Source organism: Triturus cristatus, chromosome 9 (assembly GCF_964204655.1).
Source record: "Triturus cristatus chromosome 9, aTriCri1.1, whole genome shotgun sequence".
In the NCBI taxonomy this organism is placed as follows: domain Eukaryota; kingdom Metazoa; phylum Chordata; class Amphibia; order Caudata; family Salamandridae; genus Triturus; species Triturus cristatus.
In genome coordinates this window covers 415,793,771-415,801,789 of record NC_140592.1, presented here as the reverse complement: position 1 = coordinate 415,801,789, position 8,019 = coordinate 415,793,771, and the positions used below count along the sequence as shown (strand labels likewise).

Sequence of the window (8,019 nt, the reverse complement as noted above, 5' to 3'; positions counted from 1 at the left end):
ATAAGAAAGGTGATAGAGGGGACCCTGCCAACTACAGACCGATTAGTTTAATCGATGTAATTCAAAAAGTGGTTGGCAAAGTCCTCCTAACCAGGTTTAAGGCCTGGATAGATGAGGAGGGTATCTTGAGTCACCTGCAGGCGGGCTTCAGGGAGGGAGTAGGTACTGTTGACCAGGTCTTCAGATTTTGTACTATCTATTGGAAATCTGTGGTCATCGAAAAAGGCAGGCTTTATTTGGCATTTATTGATTTAAAAACAGCCTTTGACCTGGTCCCACGATCACAGCTGTGGCAGGTACTACTTGACCTGGGTATCCCTCCCCTAACCCTGAACCTCCTCAAACGCCTCCACGTAGGTAACTTCGCCAAAGTCAGGTGGGGTCCGCAGGGACAACTTACAGAGAGTATTTCAGTCGAGAAAGGAGTGTGGCACGGTTGTCTCTTGGCTCCGACCCTGTTCTCTCTCTATATAAATGGTGTGGCAGACTATTTGAGAGGCGACAGGGTCGATGCCCCAACCCTGTGCGGGGAAAAAATATCTACCCTGCTCTTCGCTGATGATACTCTCTTGATTTCGAAAAGCCCCATGGGCTTACAAACACTGTTGTCCCGTTTTTCCCAGTTTTGTGACACCAGGGGGCTGAAAATAAATACATCAAAAACTAAGTTGATGGCGCTCTCTCCCTCAAAAAATTTTAGGAATAACATCCACCTCAACGGCACTACACTTGAGCTAGTGGACGCTTTTGATTACCTTGGAGTGAGGGTCAATAACAAGCTCAAATGGGCCCCCCATCTTTCTAAAATGCTCCTTGCCCACAAAAGAGCTGCAGGGGCAATATTGAAACATCAGAGGCTCTCACATAGTAGGCCATTAGCGGCGGCCGTTAAGGTTTACGAGGGGAAGGCACTGTCATCACCCCTCTACGGGGCGGAACTGTGGGGTTTTGAAAACTTGTCAGAGTTACTTATATCTGAGAACAAGTTCTTCAGAGACCTAGCCTCTCTCCCCCTGTCTACCCCACTAGCTCCACTCCGTAGCGACTTTGGCAGACATAACATTAGCAACGTGGCCAGGCTGCGTCCTATATTATTCTGGTCGAGGATCAGAAGGTCCCCCGCACTCCACCACTATGCCTCAGCCCTGGATGAGTTATTAAATCTGGGTGCAGACCATAAGATCCCCTGGGTAATGAACTTGAAAAAACAACTGCAGAAGATTGGTTTGGAAGAAGCCTGGGCGACCCAGGTCCCACCCACCAAACTAATGCTAAAAAAAATTTATTGGGATTGTGTTATGGTCGAAAACTTAAGAAGTCAGGATGGTGTCCTCACGGTGCGTTTTCTGGACATGAAACCAGCTCCGAAATTGGAGCCCTTTTTGGATTTTATTGAATCGCCCCATGACAGATTACTATATCTCAAACTCCGGTATGGTACCCTCTCTCTTCATGATTTCCAATCCAGTTGGAACAAGGTAAATACGTACCCAACAGGTTGCCCTGGTTGTGCCTCGCCCACAGAGTCCATTGGCCACTTTATGTTTGCCTGCCAGGCGTACAGGCAACCCAGATTAAGGTGGCTCAAACCTGTCTGCAAAAATCTGGGTATAAGGTCTGCAAGGGTGGCACTGCGCATTTTGACATATGAAACATCTGTCCCAAGTATAATCTGTGGGACCGCCAAGTACCTGGGTTGGGCCTGGAGGTTAAGACGTAGGTTGCTCAAGGTGTATCATTTATAAGTACACCATCCACCTACTTGAATTCGCAACCTATTCTGTTTACATTACTAATGTTAGAGGACATGTGAACATAATATAAGCATATATGAACTCTTTTATCTTTTTTTAACTTTGTATGAATTGAAGTCGTTTGTTGTAGTATGGTTTGTTTTAAACTGTCTTTTATATACATTGTGCTGAACTTTTATGACATTCTTGTCAATGTCGAATAAAGTACTACAACAACAACAGAATAGAAAAATCAGCAAAAGATGTACTGCAAGCATCAAATGTTTCTGAAAATGACTCTTGCGATGAACCAGAGGTTACAGTGGAAGTAACAACTGAAAAGCACAGAGACTTTAGCAATCGCAAATCAAGAACATTGATGAGCTGGATGATAGAATCACAGAAGTCTAGAAGTACACCCAAAACATAGAGCAACACGATGCTGCTATGGATCTGATGGATGAGATAGTGACTTATATATCAGAAAACACCACTGATGATAAGTCCTGTACCAGCAAATCGTAGTGACCCAGCAAGTGAACTCAATAATGAGCCAATGAACTCTGCTCAAGATGAGCACCAGAATGCCTCAGTGGAAATCAAGATAACGAAAAAAGACAAGAAAAATGGAAGGCTTAATCGAATACACAACAAAAATTATGCAAAAGCAAAGAACAGCTATAAAGAATACCAGGCAATGTTTAAAAAAGACAAAAAGGAAATTGCCAGGATTATCACTGATGGGGCAGAAGATGCCACTTGCCAAATCAGTGCTGATGAAATTTTCCAATACTACACAAGCATGATTGAAAAAGAAAACCAAAAAAACCTTAAATTCATGCCGATTGATCGGATACCCGATGAATGGGAAATTAGAAATGTATGTAAAGAAATCACAGTGCTCGAAATAACTAATGCCTTCGATGACTCTGATTTAAAGAAAGCAGTGGGGCCTGATGAGATTGGTCTGAATGACTTGAATAAAGTACATAGCAGGCAACCAAGACTGCTGCCCAGAATGTTATTGTCTTGGTTATCGATGAGAAGAGTACCAGAAAGAATCAAAAAGAACCGGTCAATATTGATAACCAAGAATGTACCGAATAGTGAACTTAAAAAAATCAGTAAGTGGTGTCCAATTACCATCGGTACTGCATTCATGAAGTTATTCACAAAAATATGAACTAAAAGACTCCAATTTTTTGTTGAATTGTATACGAGACAAAAAGGCTTCATAAAGGTGAGAGGTTTTCTCGAGAATCTGATTCTTCTGCGAAATATCACTAAAGGCGGCACGAAGAAACAATCACTCATTAGCAGTAGTGTTCATAGAAATCTCAAAAGCCTTCGACTCTGTCCGCCATGGTCACATTATACAGAGTCTCGCAAGGCACAGAATTCCATCATACATCAGAGACATAATAAAACTTATACATTGACTCAACAAAATTTTTCAAGGGAAAAAACAACAAATCAACTCCTGAAATAACAATGAAATCTGGGGTTAAACAAGGTAACTCTTTATCACCACTGCTATTTAACATTGCCATGGATCCTCTGATCTGTGATCTTGAGAAAAACGGCAAGGGCTTCACATTCGAATCAGATGGTCTTATTGAGCAAATCACCGCTCTAGCCTTTGCCGATGACATCGCAGTACTCAGCAGCACCTGGGAAGGAATGAGTACAAATCTGAAAATCATTGAAAAATTCAGTAAAACAACTGGATTAAAACTTAATGTGAAAAAGACATATGGATTTTAGATCAGTCACCATAAAGATAAAATCCTGATTAACAACTGTAAACCATGGCAGTTTGAAAAAGAAAATATTGAAAACATTAATCCAGGAGAAAGTATACCTCGGATTGAACTTTGATCCACACACTGGCCATAAAAGCAACAACAAAATTAATGAGGTGCTTGTTAATTGAGCTCAAAAACTTGATAATCTACCACTTAAGCCCACGCAGAAAAAATAAATTTTATGTCAGTACTTGGTCCCTAAATTGTCATTTAAATTGGAAATGACAGGAACAGAAGCTAAAACTTTAAATGTTCTGGATCAAACAATAAAAAAGCATGTCAAACATTTTCTATACCTTCCTGCATACACATGTGATGGTCTCAAATATTCGAAAAGATCATTTGGGGGCCTCAGTATACCAAAACAATGTACAACAATTGGTCTAAATAAAGTCAATATAACCTCATCAAAACGCACAAACTCAACATTATAGAAAGTAGGTTTCTGAGTTATGATTTGAATTTGTTAGCAACATATGATTGGAGAAAAGAAGAATTTGAGAAATGGGCAAATCTCCCTGTCCAAGGTGATGGTATAAACTACTTAGCAAGTAATCCAACCTCAAACTTCTGGATCAGCAAGCATAACAAAATGAAAGAAAATCAGGTCATAGCTGCGCTGATGTTAAGAGCAAATGTTTTATATACTAGAGAAACCATCACTAGGGGGAAGAAATGGTACATTTGCTACATTTAGGTATTGTAATTATGTTTGCGAAACAATTTCACATATTTCAGGCGCATGTCCTAAAACCAAGGACATTAGGATAAAAAGACATAATAAAATTCTGGAATTGCTCATTGATAGAGCAAAAAGGTCTGGTTGGATGGCATATAGGGAACCTCATGTTAAGAATAATTAAGGTGAATCACGAAAACCAGATGTAGTGTTTACCAAAAATGGTACAGCTGTAGTGATTGATATTTCAATTCGTTATGAAAACTCACAGAATTCCCTTGAATTAGCGTTTGAGAGTAAAGTTAAATACTATCAGGATCTGTCACAGCAAATCAAAGATCTCACCAAATGTAACACTATAAAATGTCATGGCTTTTTCATTGGATGTCGTGGCATTTGGCCTCAATGTAATGATGTTGTTCTGGCTGATTTAGGTCTGCAAATGTCATTCTCATTCAAGAAAAATGTTTGCCTGACTACATTAATGGACACTCTTAAAATGTGCCAAGTATTCATGGACAATTGAGTATCAAGCTTATACTGAGATGTACACTTTCTTACAGCACACATGTCACCCTTATAAAGCATATTGTTTTAACATATCAGTTTATAGTTGACACAAGATTTAGTATAGATGTGAATTTTATAGATGTGAATTTTTAGAATTTTATAGTCATGCATTTTCTAGTTAGATGTGCAATTTGTAGATGTGTATTTGTATTGATGTGTGCTTATAACAATTTAGATATAATTGTGTACATCATACTTATTGAAATGTCTTGAATGATGAATAGGTCTCAAAAAATTACATACACATAATTACCACACATTGATTATTGATGTCCTGCTAATCATACTTTAATTTCTCAGGACTGTTCGTAGACAATTTTAAATTGTTGGAATAGTACTGCAGGGTGTACTATCTCTGGCCTATATGTGATCCCAGTTCCAGTGAGGACAGCATTCTGTGTGGCTGTACTCCGGAGTGAAAGAATGTTGTATTGTTGGAAGAAAAACCGATTTGACACTGATGGGAAGCATAATAACCCCGAATAAGCCACCGCGAGGTGGTACAGAAATAGTCAAATGCCTTGTCATCTAATTAGTGACGCGCATGAATGGATGAACGAGATTCCCACTGTTCCTACCTATTATCTAGCGAAACCACAGCCAAGGGAATAGGCTTGGCAGAATCAGTGGGGAAAGAAGCTTCAGTTGAGCTTGACTCTAGTCTGGCACTGTGAAGAGACATGAGAGGTGTAGGATAAGTGGGAGGCCTTCGGGCCGCCAGTGAAATACCACTATTCATCGTTTTTTCACTTACCCAATGAGGCGGCGGGCCAAGCCCCATGGGGCTCTCGCTTCAGGCTCCAAGCGCCCGGTGCCCGCCGGGCGTGACCCGCTTTGGGGACAGTGGCAGGTGGGGAGTTTGACTGGAGCGGTACACCTTTTAAATGATAACGCAGGTGTCCTACGGCAAGCTCAGGGAGGACAGAAACCTCCCGCGGAGCAGAAGGGCAAAAGCTTGCTTGATCTGGATTTTCAGTATGAATACAGATCGTGAAAGCGGGGCCTTACGATCCTTCTGACTTTTTGGGCTTCAAGCAGGAGGTGTCAGTAAAGTTACCACAGGGATAATTGGCTTGTGGCGGCCAAGCGTTCATAGCAACGTCGCTTTTTGATCCTTCAATGTCGGCTCTTCCTATCATTGTGAAGCAGAATTCACCAATCGTTGGATTGTTCACCCACTAATAGGGAAAAAGGGGGTGGTGATGGACAGAGTTTCTGAATGATGCAGAATACTCTTACCAAGTCAAGAGATCATGGTTTTAATCCATCACCGTTTTTTAGCTCACTGCACCATCCCAGCTCAGAACCTGGCTACATGCAAATTAGTCTGTACCTGTCCCAGTGCATGATGGGAACAGGGCAAACCAAACTACCAAGCCAATTCTTATACTGGGAAGGAAACAAGCTTCCGGGGACCGGTTTCTGGCATCACAGCCTTCGTCGGCCCGGCTTGCCTGAATCCTGATGGTGCAATGAGCAAGGGACTCACGTCTGAGCATACCCTCCCACACTGAGTGTGGATAAAATCATTTGGGAAAAAGGGGGTGGTGATGGACAGAGTTTCTGAATGATGCAGAATACTCTTACCAAGTCAAGAGATCATGGTTTTAATCCATCACCGTTTTTTAGCTCACTGCACCATCCCAGCTCAGAACCTGGCTACATGCAAATTAGTCTGTACCTGTCCCAGTCCACTAATAGGGAACGTGAGCTCGGTTTAGACCGTCGTGAGACAGGTTATTTTTACCCTACTGATGATGTGTTGTTGCAATAGTAATCCTGCTCAGTACGAGAGGAACCGCAGGTTCAGACATTTGGTGTATGTGCTTGGCTGAGGAGCCAATGGGGCGAAGCTACCTTCTGTGGGACTATGACTGAACGCCTCTAAGTCAGAATCCCCCCTAAACCGTAACGATACCGCTGTGCTGTGGAGCCTCGGTTGGCCTGGGATAGCCGGCCTCTCTCAGGGAGCCGGTGCGTAGAGCTGCTCGCTTGGGAACCAGATCGCGGACGGAAGGGGGCCGCCTCCATTGCCCTTAGTGCACTGCATGTTCGTGGGGCACCCGGTGCTAAATCATTCGTAGATGACCTGATTCTCGGTCAAGGTTTCGTAAGTAGCAGAGCAGCTACCTCTCTACGATCTATTGAAAGTCATCCTCTGAGCCAAGCTTTTGTCTCTCCGTGCATGGGCGCCCGCAGACGCCTTCCTCCACCACACCCAGGGGTGGGTCCCTCTGCCGGCGGGAGGGACACGGAGGGGGTAACGCAGACCTGCGGGAGGCCGCCTCCACCACATGACTTCTGGCATGGGGGCCTCCCCCTCCTGTCCCTGCCCCACTGGGGTACGGGGACAGGGGCCACCATCCCTCACGGGTCGGCAGGGTTACCAGATGGCCTGGGCCAGCTGGGCCTCCCCCTTTCCCGCTGCTGTCGGGCAGGGAGGCGAGGAGCAGCCCCAGGGAAGGAGCCTCCCGAGCGGCTGCCTCGGAGTGCCTGGCCACCCTCGCCATCGCCGTACTGCAAGGGCGACTGAGTATGGCACCCTCCGAGGCCACGTGGGGGCTGGGTCGTCCCAGGACATCTGGTCGCCTTGCTGCACGACCAGATGGCCCTGCGGGCCGGGGGCGACCAGATGGCCCTGCGGGCCAGGCGACCAGATGGCCCTGCGGGACAGGTGACCGGATGGCCCTGCGGGCCGGGTGACCGGATGGCCCTGCGGGCCGGGTGACTGGATGGCCCTGCAGACCGGGTGACTGGATGGCCCTGCAGACCGGGTGACCAGATGGCCGGCCGGCCAGGCTGACTCCAACTTTTGTCCTTCCCCAGACTTCTGTAAGCCCCCACGGGTCCAGAAAAATGGGCTCCCCGTGTAGGCTATCGGGGAGAGGCCGTGGCCTGGGCTTAGCTCTCCTTGGTTCCAGCCGAGGGTCCGGGGACAGGGGGTCCACCAGGGCCCGGGGAGGCTCACCCAGGCCTGGCTAGGGTTCGGAAGCAGGGACCGGACTAGGGGCTTGAACTCTGTCTAGCAGGCCATGGGATGCTGGAGCCCCCTCCCATCCTGCAAGCCATCCAAGGGTCTGAGCGCTGGGGATGGGGGTCCACCGGGGCCCGGCGAGGATCTCCCCAGCCTGCCTACAGTTTGGAAGCTGGGACCGCACCCGGGGCTAGTGCTCTGTCCCAGGGTGCGGTAGCCCCCTCTCCTGCAAGCCAGCCGAGGGTCAGGGCACTGGGG

General features: G+C 45.8%; 1 pseudogene; it reads left to right on the top strand.

Moving 5' to 3' along the window:
- Window positions 1-5,405: 5,405 nt before the first annotated feature.
- On the top strand, window positions 5,406-6,959 carry LOC146798069 (28S ribosomal RNA; annotated as a pseudogene).
- Window positions 6,960-8,019: the final 1,060 nt, after the last annotated feature.